The 14802-nt window shown below is 35.1% G+C and overlaps 1 protein-coding gene and 1 long non-coding RNA gene across 15 annotated transcripts in view; one reads left to right on the plus strand and one right to left on the minus strand.

The window, feature by feature from the left end:
• The window catches only part of ikzf5 (IKAROS family zinc finger 5), a 260718-nt gene that overhangs the window by 3127 nt on the left and 242789 nt on the right, over positions 1-14802 (plus strand). The window lies entirely within an intron of this gene.
• LOC137490531 (uncharacterized) lies at positions 4871-7660 on the minus strand. Its single transcript, XR_015513361.1, has 6 exons — positions 7612-7660; positions 7192-7298; positions 6119-6245; positions 5858-5943; positions 5508-5550; positions 4871-5410 (listed from the first exon to the last, which is right to left on the minus strand). It is a non-coding gene; the product is annotated as an uncharacterized LOC137490531 (long non-coding RNA).

Raw genomic sequence — 14802 nt, forward strand, 5'->3', positions numbered from 1 at the left:
GTGCTATACACTTTTGAGTTGGGCACTGCCTCTCCATCCTCACGGTATGACATGCTGGATCTGTTACCCCGATCTGTTTTGGGACCTCGCAAATCACAAATTAAGCACTGACTGACACTGTGGCTGTGGTGATGAATAACAGCAATTTTACTATCTTTACTTTATTACAAACATGCACTGTTTAAAAAACATTTTAAACATTTGATGATGATTGAGGATCACAGCGAGCTGAACAGATCTTTTAATCCCAGTTGCTTTGCGCACGTCCTGTCTTGTTGATATGATTGTACGCGTTACTGTGGAGACGTTAATATGCAGCTGTCAATCAATTTTGTGGGCGGGGAAACCAAACTCCCAAGTCACGTTGCGGTGGACCTCAAAATGGGATGTATTTGAATCCTATTTTAAAGTCAGGAAATTTAAAAAAAGACTTTATTGTGTTTATATCACCCCAATATGACCTTGGGCACACTATAAATACACAGAGTTCTGTCCAAACAGCTTACAAAAGATGATTTTCATCAAAGGTGACCTTTAAAGTCTTTACTGGGTGACAGTTTTATAAGCTTACATGTTCTTCGGCAACAATGCAGCACCTTTTAAATTCATTGTTGCCATGCAGAGTCTTTTAACATTCATTTAGTCGACCTAAAAATGTCAGACAGTTCTTACCATGAACCCTTTTCTGCTTTTAGTTTCTGTACACAGAGGAAACTGGGACTCCTAAAGATACACATCAGCTGTGTTCACACCTCGAAATTGCACCAAAGTGGTTTTGACAGCCTCATGCTTCGTAGAAGAGATTTCCTGATCAAAATAGCACAGAAACCCTGCTAAATTTGTAGCTGTGAGATGACAAAATTTGTAAATGCACATCTGGAGCAGAACACTGTTTTGGCGAAGCGTAATATTAAACCTTTATTGAAATGACATTTCATCGATATACCTGGAGCATCTAATGTGAGATTTGAGTCACGATGAGCTGGCCACACTGATGGAGGATGACATCGCACACACAAACACACACACATTATTCATGGCTCTCTGCTCTATTTCCTCAAACATATTTCTCACTATGTCTGCCTCCTTCTCACCTGCTCCTGGAAGGATCCGCTGAGAAATCCAGGGGTGCCGTGTTTTTGTGGGTGGATGGAGAGACAAGCGTGCGCGTGACTCATCCGCTGTTTGTCTAGAGCCGGAATCTCTCAGAGGGAAAAACATATTGTTTCAGGGAGATAGATTTCAGGTCCGGGCTCATATCAGGTTGACCAAAGACAGATATGGAGTTTGATTGGCTGTAATGTGGGATATTGTGTTGCAGATAAGAACATTTTCTCTGAGCATCTTGTCTTTGCTTGTAAAATATAAACAGATGAGTTTTTCTTTTCTTTGTTACTGTTTTGTTTCTTATGACTTTGGATTCTTCAAAAAGAGCAGATGTCTTGTTTCTAAATAATATGCCAAAATTAAGTGAGTTTTTCCTTAAAACAAGCTAAATAATCTTATTTCAAAAGGAAAAACTTTAATAATCAGGCAGATTACTTAGCTTGTTTTAAGAAAAAATTAACTTAATTTTGGCCTATTATTTCCTTAAACAAGACAATATTTTTGCATGTCTGAAAATGCTTCTTGATTTAAGAATTTAAGGCTAAAACAAGAAAAAAAAATCTTATTAAGAAAAGCATTTTTAGCAGTATATACATATCAAAAAGTGTGGTTATGATAACCATCCGACAAGATAGTACAGCATAAATTAGTTCTTAATGTCATTAAATGCAATATTTCAGTTCGGTTTTTCGAAAAAAAATAATAACCACTCCTTTCATTAAGCTGGCTATGGGCCTGATAGTGTAATGTTAAAATAATGTTTATTAACTAAAGAAAGTTTAATAAAGACTTCCGTTTGTTTTAGTGATAGTGCAAATGAAACATGTCTCGTATCTCAGTATTAATAAAAGATGGAGCACAGACTGTAGTTTTTCTGTCAAATTGCTTTAATCGAAATCGGACATGCAACATTGAGAGATTAGAAGCACTGGCAGGGGTCATATACTTTTACATTTAGCTGTTTATTCTGCAGTTTTCAGGGCATATTATTCACAGACTGTATCAGTCTGCTATAACGATAGATTGTGCGTTAAAGCAGGGAAAAACACGAGTGGCGGTGCGACTCGAGTAGAGAATTTAACACTTTCTGCATGTCTAGGTTAATACTGACAGCGCAATATTTTAAGTGAATTAAATTATTGATGGGGACATTTCAGCAGCTGTTGGATATTGTTGGGGACGTGTCCCCTCCATCCATGCTAAATTACGCCCCTGGCTGCACAATATTGCAAAAATCTAACATTGCAATCTTTTTTTTTAAGTTCTGCAATATACTGTATATTGCGATATGAATACAATTTCTCTAAATGGGTTGAATAACTATTTGGAAAAAAATTATAATATAAGATTGATAGGGATGATTCTGTTGGGTATACAATAATCATTTAATCCAATGAATTAAAACATTGCTTAACGTTAAATCACTTTGAATTAATTTAATAGTGGTCTTTAAATTTGAATCTCCACAATCCAATCTCAAACTATTTTTTATAATTCAAGATAAAAATGTTTGTGACAGATTTTATTTATTTACTAAATACAGTATACCTTCATACCTTGCCACTATTCTTCAACATAATATAATATACTGATTAACATTAACATGGAACATTATTTCTCCCATATTTTAATTTGACAAAAAAGATATATATTTTAAACTTTTGGCCACTGCACTCTAATATTTACTCCATGTAATGTGATGCAAATGTCATGTCATTGACCAACATGTAAATTTGTCTTTTTATTTGTTGGATCCCTGGAAAATTATCTACTACGTTGGCTAATGGGGATCTAAATAAACATGGGACAGATTCCTAAAATTAGAGGTAACTGAGACTTAAAAGGCTTGTGAAGATTTTAGCAAGTCTATCTTGATTTTCATGTGCTAGAAGGGTGTGAAAGTACACACACACACACACACACACACACACACGCACACACACACACGCACACACACACACACACACACACACGCACACACACACACACATAAATACCACTTTCACCCTGCCCACAGTGGTGATTTAGACTTGATAGAGAGCGCTTCATGCTGCAGGGCATCTTCAGATGGATGATTGTGTGATCCATTCAGACAATAATGAGTATGAATTTGCTCCACTGGCACTGGGGAGAGAAAACAGCCGCAGATGAGTTTGATTGGTTCAAAAGCCCTCTTTGACTTCATGATGTTCTTCAATCCTGTTCAATTTACAATGAAGGACACCTATGCTCAAACATGCTATTGACCTATTAGCTTTGGAATTAATATGAAAATATAGAAGGAAGAAGCATGCAAATGAAATGCTAAACCTGTTGACTTGAGGTTTCATGGATTTATTATTGATGATATTGATCTATTAATGATCATTATATATTATTGCTAAAGCCTCGATATTATGTTGACTTGTACATTGCCTTGTTGCGTGAAGCAAAAAAAGGCAGATTGAAAAAATAGTGTAGTGCTGATGCTATCTGTATGACTGCAGACTAATTTAGTGGTTTGCTCTGATTTGAAGTGCTCTAATGTTTACTCTGCTACCATGTGGATGTATTTCTGACTACATGTCAGCTAGAGTAGTCTAATTTGATCAGCCATGTTGACAGTTTCATGAAGCTGAAACTCTGCCAAGATTAGTATCCTTTTTTTCTTTTGGCCAGTCCTGGTGATGTCATGACAATTTAATCAAAACTTGTATTTCCTTCTGAATCTTTTTGCAGAGATGAATATTCTTTATAATGAATTATTCAAATGTGCTCCAAGAAACTGGAGGAGTTAAAGTTGATGATTGAAATCTTTCTGCATAAATTGTGAAAAATTCTGTTTAGAAGTCGCGCAGGCATATTATTCATTATTCATGCCATTGTACTGCCTAAGAGGGAAAAATGTGGACAATGAATATGTAGCTCACATGAAAGATATCTGAAGGCTTGCCGTTTAGTTCAGTAAATTGGGTCAAAAAAAAGATGTTAAATAAAGCTTTATTGGTTGTATTACAGAAACACCCCAACTCATCTGTTTATTAAAACAGGATATTTATATGGTACAGCCTCTGATTTTCATCTTAAAATATGGGGTTAGTTCACCCAAAAATTTATTATTTTTTGTTAACTACTTAATCTCATGTCATTTTAAACACCTGAGATGTTGGTTTGTCTTCAGAACACAAAGAGAGTTCACTCATTTTCTATAGACAGCATATGGACTCGTTTAAAGTCGAGAAAAATACTAAAAATCATTCTCAAAAAAGACCATACACCTTCAATTAGAATATTATCAAGCTACAAGAATCCTTCTGGGTGCATATAAAACAAAATTAATGACTTTTTGAGTTTCTTCTTCTCAGGTCAAAAATGCATCAAATAAAATTTGCAAAGTGATTTTGTTTACATTTAAATAAATTTTATGGAGGTATTTGGGCTGCACAATATATCATTTTGGCATGTGACTATAGCATTTCAAGCTAATTTAAACTATTTGTGCTCAAAGTTGTAGCTTTTACTACACAGCAAAATATGGGGACCCAAAACAACTCTATGGGTGTTAATTTCAACACTTTGAAAGTGTCTCATGGGGTCCACTCAAAGCAGAGTTAAATCAACACTTTCAAAAGGGTTAGCACATTGACACCGAAGTAAGGGTTAATTTTAACTCTGGACAGATTTAAAAATGTAACTATATTTAACACCGCCTGGTGTATTATATTGTTATTTTATTCAACTCTCTTCGGTGTAAATATGGTAAAAAGGTCAAATAGACTGCAAATTACAAAAGAAAAAACATTTTATTTGAAAACATTCACCACTTCAACAATTCATTCAGTTTTTAAAATGCAACAATGTCAAATATGCTTTAAATGTTTTATTAGTACAGACAGTATCAACAAAATATGTATGACCAGTGCTCAAAAAGGCTGCTTCAGTCCTTTGGTACAAACTTGATGTTTCATCAGAGCAATTTGAAAGTTCATATCATCACTCATAGTTTTCTTCTGAACGCATAGTTTTCTTATGAAATTACATTTTAAACAACTTGGCATGCAAATCTTTCACTTCTGGTGTTTCCTTGGTCCTCCATATCAAACACAGCAGTTTAAATGAAGGTATAAATGCTGTAAACTTGTGTGAAAACAAACTGGAGCTAGGAAATCTCATCAAGCATGTCCTGTGAATGAAGTGCTTCCCAGCCACAGGATGACCTTTTTATCCATGATGATGTAGTAGCTGCTGATCGCTCGTCTGGTGGTTCCTGATGCACAGATATAGGGTGATGCTCTTCTAAGAACTCTTCAAGACTCCAGCATGACTAAGAAAAATGTTTGAAAACAAATTGCAATCAAATTCTATGATATATTTAAAAGAACATTTAAAGTAAATAAAACATTCAAGAAATCTAAACTCACCTTTTGAAAATCTTCATGATGATCCACAACTTGACTCTCCCAGCTGGTTGAGGTGACAGGATATGGGAAAAGTAGAAAAAAAACACATATATCACTGTTGGATCTCCAAAAACAATTAGGTTAACCACTATGACTAGAACTGGAAAAACAGGCAGCTGTCTGTCCAGAATCCTCAATTTAACACAACACTTGGAGCAAAATTTAGAGGAGCTTAAAATCTTTTATATCATTTAGTGATGCTGACTTCCCCAAAATATTGGCCACAGTGTAAAAAATATTCATAAACTTACAGTTTTCGGTAAGCGTGTGTGTGTGTGTGTGTGTGTGTGTGTGCGTGTGTGTTTCTTTACCAGATTCAACTTGTTAGGCCCTTTCAGGTCCAGTATTGACGCCACCTTTCCTGGAGTCTAGCAGATGTTTCAGGTCCAAATATAATCTAAAATATTAGGATAAGCAGAAGAGGAAAAGTGCAAAGCAAAGAGCAAAACATTATTTAAGTAACAGTTCACCCACAATACAAAACTTATCACCTTCATGTCATTTGTTATTCTCTAATGCTCTAATACCCTCTCAGCTTATGTGAAACAAATACAGAACTTTATCAAACATACCTTCATTATTATCACCACATATGACCAAGTAGGTGTGCTTGGTCATTTCACCAACTCTGGAAATACACCATCCGTCTCTAATCAGCCACCGTCACAGGGTCTTGTGTTATTGTACAGAGAACTGTGGCTGTTAAAAAACAACAAAACATTAGTATCTAACACATATGCATAACCTTCAGATAAAAAAGAGAGATGAACATCACAAAGTATGCCTCACACTTTTTCAGATATCTTTTGATTCAGATGTTGATTATTGATAATAAATCTACAAATCAAACCTTTATCATCATTAGGCTGCTCAAATATGAATCAGTTGATTAATTTTACAGACAGGTGGCTGTTTACAACGCACTAAATTGTCTTAAATAAAACGGAAATGTTGTGTACAGTACATGCTAAGTTTAGCCTATAGTTTTAAGCACAATATCATGCGGGAGAAAAAGCTTGACTAAGATGTTCCTGACTACAGAAATAGCCTAACTTACTAACGTCAGACATCCCGAGTTGGGAAAAGTCATTTTCGGGGGATACAGAGTTGATTTGCGGGAGGTAGCGGGAGAGATGAGAACCTAAAGAACAATGGGATAAGTTGCGCGCGACGTACCTGAAGAGCGGTGGGGGTGACTTGCGCGCGACGTACCTGAAGAGCTGGGAGGGATGCGGTGGAGAGGGGTGGGCAAAGTGTTTAATGACCGGGCGGGAGACGCGCGATTTCTGGGAGATTATCATTCATTTGCGGGCATCTACTTGGGCATCTGGGAGTCTCTGTGCATTTGCGGGATAACGTTAACGTTAGTCCCGCAACTTCCGGGAGACTTCTGTAACGTTAAATGTCTGAGAAAGTGCAAACGCGGTCATTTAAAGACATTAATGTTAACATTCCGACTTTAATGGTTGTCAACACTTAATATAATTCAAGCGTACGTTATCACGCGAGTCTATGGACGGCCACGAATGAACCAGTTTAAAAGGGCCGTTGTGTTTAAAATAACCAAATTAACATACACTAATAACAAACAATCATGTTTTAGTCAGGAAGCCTTTTACAAGTAAGCATATGTTCATTTACTCACCAGATATGTTTTAGAAACTCTCCAGAGCTTATGGAAACCGTCCTGTGTTGCCGTTAGCATCCGGGCAGAGTAGGCTAGGCGGCTCCGGGGATTCCCTCGCTAGTTTGCTTCGAATTAAAGGAGAAGTGTCGATTTTATTTTACAAATGGGTAACAACGCACAAAATGGCATTAAGCGTGACAGAAATGTGTTGAACATGTACATTTGATGTTTTTATGCACTATGTATGCGTGAGCACATATAAAAACATTCTTGAAAAGAAGTAATGCAGTTAAGCTAGATACACAAACGACCATGAATGAACCGCAGAAGTTTAAAATTGTCACTCCATTCTTAAGTTATTAACTTAACAATATGTTTACAACTGTATTTCCTTAAAGAAAGTCAGTAAAATACCAACATTTAGGTAGTTTGACTCACCAAATGGTGTCTGGAAAATTCTTCAGTGACTGGGGCTGCATGAATTCCCGGATGTTGGAAATAACACCACCAAGTGTTGAAAAGATAACTCCTTGATTTCGCACTGAATAAAATCAATTCTAACTCTAATTATATTCATTTATCAAAATCTAACTCTTTAACGTCAACACTTTACTCTGAAATGCTTCAACACCAAGAATTTAACTCTGATGAATTTGCTGTGTAGGATGAATTGTATTTTTTTATCGCAATGAAGACTTACAGTGTTATTTTACATTTGATTACATTGTTATTTTATATTTGAACTCTTATGTTAGAATATCCAGAAAACCATAAAGCACTGTATTTAATTTGTATATTTGTGTTAATGTATTTATTTATGGTAATTTATAATTTCATAATAAACACTCTCACTACAAAATGATCACAAATGTAAAATTATGAGTTCTTTCATTATAGAGTTATGTAAGTCATCTTATGAAATTGCATTAATATTGCAATATAAATCGCAAAAAAAAAACATTGTTGCAACTTGCAATGTCAATTTTTTTCCAATATCATGCAGCCCTAGTAAGTATAGTGTCAACTTCAATGTTTCAATTACTATTTGTGAAAATTAAATGTCCATAATTTGTTTAAATTTGTTATTCCAAATTGTCATTGAGTGTAATGGTGTCAAAATATGAAATTTAATGTCATATACATATCAGTGAGGATTTCAATTTTATCATTACATATATTTAAAAATATATATGTTTTTTTTCTTTGACATGTTCAAATGTCATATTCTTACAAGTCCTAAAATAGCTATGCTTATTATTAGATGGTCTTTAATTGTAAGAGGTTCATGAAGTCATTTTAAATTAATCTAAAAAACGGATAGTTATATAGTCTGTGCATCATCAAAAGGCACCCTGAGGACCTTGTGCTGCAGCAGCAAAGTGAGTTCACTGCTCTTAAATATTTGATCATTTCACCTTTTCATGGTGAGGTAACCCAAGTTAGAAATCCATGTCATTCAGTGAAATGCCAAATGACACTTTTGTTGTTATAATATTTTTAAAACGAGTTGTGAATAATTGTGATAGTCCACAATATAAGCTGAAGTTTTTACTCAGTTTAATGTTAAACTGTAATACAGTGTTGTGCAAATTATGTTACACCAAAGTGTCATCTTTAATTATTGTATGTGCAGTAGATGTCAATTTTATTATCTTATTTATATTTCAGATAAATGACAAATGTTTAACATTGACAAATATGTCAAACTTTAGTAAATGGTAGTGATTTTTAGTTGTGGTATTGACATAGTGCATATGAGAGAGAGTTGATGCGCATTTCTACCAGGGCTGCACAATATTGGAAAAAACTGATTTAGCAATATTTTATTTAAGCATTGCGATATAAAACAGAATCACAGGATAGTTATAGTTATATAGCACTATTTGATGTTTTTTGTTTGTTTGTTTATAAAGTGTTTAGGTGCAGACATTGAATAACAATAGCAAAAAAGTCAAAATATGTAAAAAAATAAATAAATAAATCTAAGATCCAGTAAAAATATTGTTTTGTTTTAAAACTCAGAAGAAATAAGGCAAAATTAGGAGCCTTTTTCTTAAAACAAACAAAATTATCTGCCAGTAAGTGAATTAATCTTGTTTTTGCTTTGAAATGAGAATATGTGGGCTAGAAACAAAGACAAAAAAAACGTTTTTTTTTTGTTGCATAAAATGTATAAATTCTGTATAAATACAATTATTATATATAATTGTATTTCTGTTGGTCCTGGTCAATTGTAATCCATGCTTAACATCACATATCTTTGCAATGTGACTATTGCAGATGCGCACATTGCGATATCGATGCTGAAACGATATGAAGAGATTAGATGCAAAAACCTCTAAAAACCATTTGATATTTCTTTCTAAAATTTGCATTTTTCTCTGACTCCTGTGTGTAGACTTGGTAATTTTACTTTTACAGTGACGAATAAGTTCCTTTCATTGACTTTAAAGTCAAATAACCGAACATAAACATAGGAGGCTGAAAAAAATGCTCATTTTAGGAGAAGATTTCAGATGGCATTTAGAGGTTTTGGCATTTAGAGGTTTTTGCATCTGAACTCCTCATAGAAGTTTAATAATTTCCACCTTTTTTAACAAAAAATAATTTACTTCAATACACCATTATTCTGCCAAACTAATGAAAAAAAAACTGATTGCAAGTTTTTTTTTTAGTTAAATGTTACTTAAATGTCCTGACCTGTTGTTATTAAAAATAAAAAAGAATGTGTTAATAATTTTACATGAATCAATGAGCACTTACTAATAAATGGCTAAAACCCAAGTCAAATGTAGACGTCATTTAAAATGACCTTAAATATGCAGTGTGATCCTTGATGATTCTTGTTCTAAATATGTATTTTTTGGTACTACTCATTCATTACATTTTTTTTTTTTTTACAATTTTTACATCACCCTTCGGAATGAACCGCCAACTTATCCAGCATCTCATTTACAAAGCGGATGCCCTTCCAGCTACCACCCAGCATTGGGAAACATCCATACACACTCATTCACACACATACACTATGGCCAATTTAGTTTATTCAGTTCACCTATAGGGCATGTCTTTGGACTGTGGAAGAAACCGAAGCACCCGGAGGAAGCCCACACAAACACAGGGAGAACATGCAAAATAAGAAATGCCAACGGAGCCAGCTAAGATTCGAACCAGCGACCTTCTTGCTGTGAAGTGACAGTGCTAACAACTGAGCCACTGTGTGTCACCCTATTTTTGGTACTATTTAAAGATATGTTACAATTAGATTGTTTTACTCCATCTATCCATCCAAAGACAAACCCCATGCAATCAGTCTAGTAAAAAGTGTTTTTTAGCGTTTCAATTTTTGGTACTTGCACCACTGAAGTGTTAAATTTCTCAGGACATAAACGGATCTCATCTAAAAGCTGCACTTTCAAAAAGGCAGATCATCAAAGACATCACATCTCTCTGAGTAATTAGAATCCACATTGATTATTAAAACTGCACCATGACCGACTCCTTCAGACAAACTTGTTTGATGTTCTAAGAAGAGCTGGTTTAGCTCATTATGAATTACTAACTGGAAGAAATGGCAAAAATTATTTCGCCAATGAGTGTCCTGTGTTTCCGTGGGTTTCCTCCAGCTGCTCTGGGTGCTTCCCTCACAGTCCAAAGACATGTGAAATAAGTGAATTGCGTAAACAAAATTGGTTTTAGTATATGGGTGCATGTGTGAATGAGAGATTGTATGGGTGTTTTCCAGTACTGGGTTGCAGCTAGAAGGACATCCGCTGTGTAAAACATTTGCCAGAATAGTTAGCAGTTTATTCCACAGTGGCTACTCCTGATACATAATTAACTAAGCTGAAGGAAAATGAATGAATGAATGAATGAATGAATGAATATTACAAATCTTAAAGTAAAAATCGCTGTAGTTGTAAGTGACTTAACATTGAAAGTCAACATGATGTCATGCTGTTTGCATGACACAACAAGGTGTATTTGTTTTAAACCTAAAAATATGTCAGATAAATGACACCATGCTTATTTATCATCTGGGTAGTTAGTTATACAATGGTTGGCCTCTTAAAAATTGAGTGTTGAGTCAAAAATGTAACGACTAAGTTCTGAGTTTGAAAGCCATTCCGTAGGAGGAAAATGAGCCAATACGACAATCCGTAGCAGAAAGCAGTAGGAAGCATTCTAACTCTGACGTCAACAGATATGTATAAATTTCTAATTGGGTTTGTCATTCAGTAAGCTTAATTAAATCATTTATGGAATTATCCAGGCTGGTCAAACATGTGGTGTATTTTCTTTTTCTGATACCACGTATGGTTTTTAAAATAACAGTTAGTGTTCCGGATGATCTGCACATCCAGATGGTCTAAAGGAAACTCATCTGCGTTGGGTTTTCCAATGAGGATTTTATTAAGGAAAAAAAAAGAGAGAGAACATCTGTATGAGAAATATTTGTCATTGTCATACAATGTAGTGTAGATCCATTGCCTCCCTCCAAAAAAAAGAAAATAAAAATGTGTTTCCAATGAAATTTAAGCCTTGCATATAAAAAAAGTTGCTATAATAACAAAGCTCTGTTTGCTTTTGGGAAACAATATTAAAATGGAGAAGATACTTTAAATAAACAAAATGGCTTTAATATAGCTAAGAGACAAAAAAAGTGAATAAACACTCACCGGCCACTTTATTAGGTACACCTTACTAGTGCATAGTTGGACCTCTCTTGCCATCAGAACTGCCTTAATCCTTTGCGGCATAGATTTAACAAGCTACTGGAAATATTCCTCTGAGGTTTTGCTCTATTGACATGATAGGATCACACAGTTGTTGCAGATTCGACGGCTGCACATCCTTGATGCGAATCTCCCGATCCACCAAATCCCAAAGGTGCTCTATTGGATTGAGCTCTGGTGACTGTGGAGGTCATATGAGTACAGTACGTCATTGTCATTTTCAAGAAACCAGTCTGAGATCATTTGTGCTTTGACATGGCACGTTATCCTGCTGGAAGTATCCAAGATAGGTACACTGTGGTCATAAAGGGATGGACATGGTCGGCAACAGTATCGGTAGGCTGTGGCATTGACACAAGCTCAGTTGGAACTAATGAGCCCAAAATGTGCCAAGAAAATATCTCCCACACCATTACATCTCCACCAGCCTTTGCTTTCATGCTGTTGATCAGCTAGAATCAGTCTGGCCAATCTCCTCTGACTTCTGGCATCAACAAAGCATTTGCGCCCACAGAACTGACACTAACTGGATATTCTCTCTTTTTTGGATCACAAACCATAGAGATGGTTCTGCGTGAAAATCCCAGCAGATCAGCAGTTTCTGAACTACTCCGACCAGCCCGTCTGGCACCAACAACCATGCCACGTTAAAAGTCTCTAAATCACCTTTTTTTCTCCATTCTGATGCTCGATTTGAACTGCAGCAGATTGTCTTGACCATGGCTGTTTCTCAATTCCAAGAACGCAGAGAACGGACTTGCATTTTTGTGAAGCCCGTTTTTGCCAGGTGTCCTCGGACAATCGAACTGGAGACCACGAGAACAGAGAACGCCTCCTGTGAGGAATGAGATGCTGCGTTCTTCATGATGGTCACGTGACTTTCACGTGTTTTAAATGGAAAATTATTTAAAGATTACAGCATTCATACAGCAATTTATTGTTTTTCCCCCTTTTCAAAATATATACAGTACTCTGCATAAAAAACATTATAAATAAATGTTGAACAATATAAATAAAACTGATTTTACTACGAATTTCAGCAAACAAACACCCTTGATGTGTTTATTCCTTTATTAAGATGTTCATGGTAATGTTTATATTTACCGTTTCATTTAGGGAAGCTCCTGAGCTAAATAAGTTCTATTTGCTAAATAAGTTTTCTATTCTAAATGCAAATCTTTAATAATCTAAATAAAATGCTGCGCTTCCCACCTCCAGTCGCAATGACTTCTGGGACTTCTAGAGCGAGATCGTTGCTCGAGTCTGCATCGTTGCGTCCTCGATATTAAGAACACATCCAGGAAGTTTCACGCGTCCTCCATACCTGCGGTCTTGAATATTGGAACTGAACTTTGGCAGCTGATGATGACGTTACATGAGAACACAAGACCGCTCACTGAAGAACGCATATTGAGAAACAGTCCATGTCTACATGCCTAAGTGCATTGAATAGCTGCCATGTGATTGGCTGATTAGAAATGTGCGTTAACAAGCAGTTGGACAGGTGTACCTAATAAAGTGGCCGGTGACTGTACGTAACCTTTGAATACAGACACTTGTTCTCTCCGCTTGCCCTCAATGTCTATTGTTTATAATAAATTATTTCAGTGATCTGGTAATTACTACATTTTTTGTAACTATTTCTGGTCCCCTTGAAGTATTAATGCATGATAATATTGCAGCTGTTCCCTCTCCAGCCCAATACAGGCCTCATCCTATTAGCATTCTTTTCTTCTGGCTCGTGTCCTTGTTCTACTTCTTTATCTTTTTATATTGCATTGACATTTAAAGAAAAGATTTCTATGGGAGACGTGTGGTGTTTACTCAATAGCAGGTCAGCGTAGCTATTGAGTGTGTTAATATTGAAGTTGGTGTATGCCATGGAGTTATAAAAAGACATTGATTGTTTACTAAAACACTTAAAGCACATGTGGCTCCTACTGTGTTTTCGGTGTTTGCCTACTCACTGTGTGGGGAAATAAACATCAACTCTGTCACCAGAGTTGCTCTGATTGATAATTCACCCGCATTTTATTGTTTGTGTTCTCTATTGTTGTTGTTGTTGTTGGTTTTTTTTTTTGTTATATGATAAACTATTATCATATCAATGCACTCAAAAATTTAATTAAATTCATTTACATTTGTAAAAACTATGAAATTAAGTTAATAGTTTTATGTTGGGACAACATGTGTGGGACCCAGTATTTTTTACAGTGAGCAGTAAAAAAAAAAAAAACAAGCAACGCATCACAATAAAATACTGATTGAATTTCAAATATACATTTAACACTAACATTTTCCTAAATGCTTTATTTATTTAGTAAGTAATTGTCCAGTAAAAAGCAAAAGAGTCTAACCAAAAAAAAAAAAAAAAAAATGAAAATGCAGTGAAGCAAACTTTCTCTGAAACCTACATACCAAAGAACCAATTCATTCCAGTCTTTTGTAGTTGAATTGAGCAAATATTTTAAAGTGAAATGTAGCAGTTGCTGTTTGTTCTAATAACAACTTGCATGGAAATCTTTTGTTATTAAATTGTATTATGAATTTTAGTTTTGTGTTAATCACTCTAAATTTGACTAGAATAGTCTCAGGTCTGCATTGCTTGATTATACAAGATTGTCATAAACTTTATTATTTTTGTGTCAATTTATGTGCTGTCATCTTGTGCTGTCAATTTAAATGCCATGTGTTGTATAATATTGATTTTACTACGCTGCAGGAAAAACAAATCAAAATTTCAATGTTTTGATCTAATGGGATGCTACATGTATTTATTTTGTAAAATATAAAAATTCAATGGCTACTGGCAGTTTAACAGTAGAAAAATGTCAACTAATGTACAGAAAGCAAAACTATTAGCCTCCTGTGTTTTGTTTTTTTTTATTGTGTT

Source organism: Danio rerio, chromosome 17, assembly GCF_052040795.2.
Source record: "Danio rerio strain M-AB ecotype USA chromosome 17, GRCz13ab, whole genome shotgun sequence".
Lineage (NCBI taxonomy): Eukaryota > Metazoa > Chordata > Actinopteri > Cypriniformes > Danionidae > Danio > Danio rerio.